At 70.9% G+C, this 1,000-nt stretch overlaps 1 long non-coding RNA gene across 1 annotated transcript; it reads left to right on the top strand.

Moving 5' to 3' along the window:
- The first annotated feature begins 23 nt into the window (after positions 1-23).
- LOC310891687 lies at positions 24-656 on the top strand. The gene is made up of 3 exons (XR_014577674.1): positions 24-277; positions 381-512; positions 592-656. It is a non-coding gene; the product is annotated as an uncharacterized lncRNA (long non-coding RNA).
- Positions 657-1,000: the final 344 nt, after the last annotated feature.

Raw genomic sequence — 1,000 nt, forward strand, 5'->3', positions numbered from 1 at the left:
CATGGGAAGGGGCGGGGCTATGGGAGCGGGGCGGGGCCTTGGGAAGGGGCGGGGCTGTAGGGGCACACGGGCAGCTTGAGGGCTAGGGCGGGGCGAAGGGGGCGTGGCCAGAACAAGAAGGGGGCGTGGCCTGTGTGGCCGGGGGGCGTGTCCCCGCTGAGGCCCCGCCCCCAGGCACCGCGGCTGGGTGGACGCCTGCGCCCGCCTGCTGGGGGGGGCCGAGATCTGCGGGGTGGAGGCGCTGGTGGGGCCCGACGGCACCGAGAGCATCACCCAGGTGGGTGGCCCCGCCCCCCCCCCCGTGACGTCACACCCCCCGGGGGGGTATGACGTCATACCCCCCCCCCCCCCAACCCATGACGTCACGCGTCGCCGGGCAGGTGCTGGGCTCCTGGATGCCGCTGCTGAGCCCGGGGGCGGCCGAGGATCGGGCCCGCATCGTGGAGCTGGTGCTGGGCAGGATGCGGGAGGAGCTGCCCCCCCCCCGTGGGACCCCCCGCCTGCGACCACAGGTACCCCCCCCCCCAAAATCCTCGAGGACCCCCCCCCCAAAACCCTCTGACCCCCCCCCCCCCCCCTTTACCCCCGCAGATGCCCACCGTGGCGGCCGCCCCCCGGCCGGGGACCCCCCCGCAACAGCGCCCCCCTCCCCAGGGTGAGTGAACCCCCCCCCCCTAAATCCCCCCCCCCCCAAAAAATCTCTTCCCAAAAATACCCCCCCCCAAAATACGCCCCCAAATACCCCACCCTAAAATTCCCCCGAAATTGGGACCCCCAAAATTGGCGGTGCCCCCCCCCCAATAATTGGGACCCCCCCCCCAAATAATTGGACACCCCCAGAATTGGGACCCCCCCCCAAATAATGGGGACCCCCTCCCCAGAATTGGGACACCCCCCCAAAATAATTAGGACCCCCCCCCATAATTGGACACCCCCATAATTGGGACGCCCCCCCCCCCAATAATGGGGACCCCCCCCCACAGAATTGGGACCCCCCGCC

The sequence above is a fragment of the Anser anser genome (assembly GCF_964211835.1).
Source record: "Anser anser genome assembly, contig: HAP1_SCAFFOLD_859, whole genome shotgun sequence".
Lineage (NCBI taxonomy): Eukaryota > Metazoa > Chordata > Aves > Anseriformes > Anatidae > Anser > Anser anser.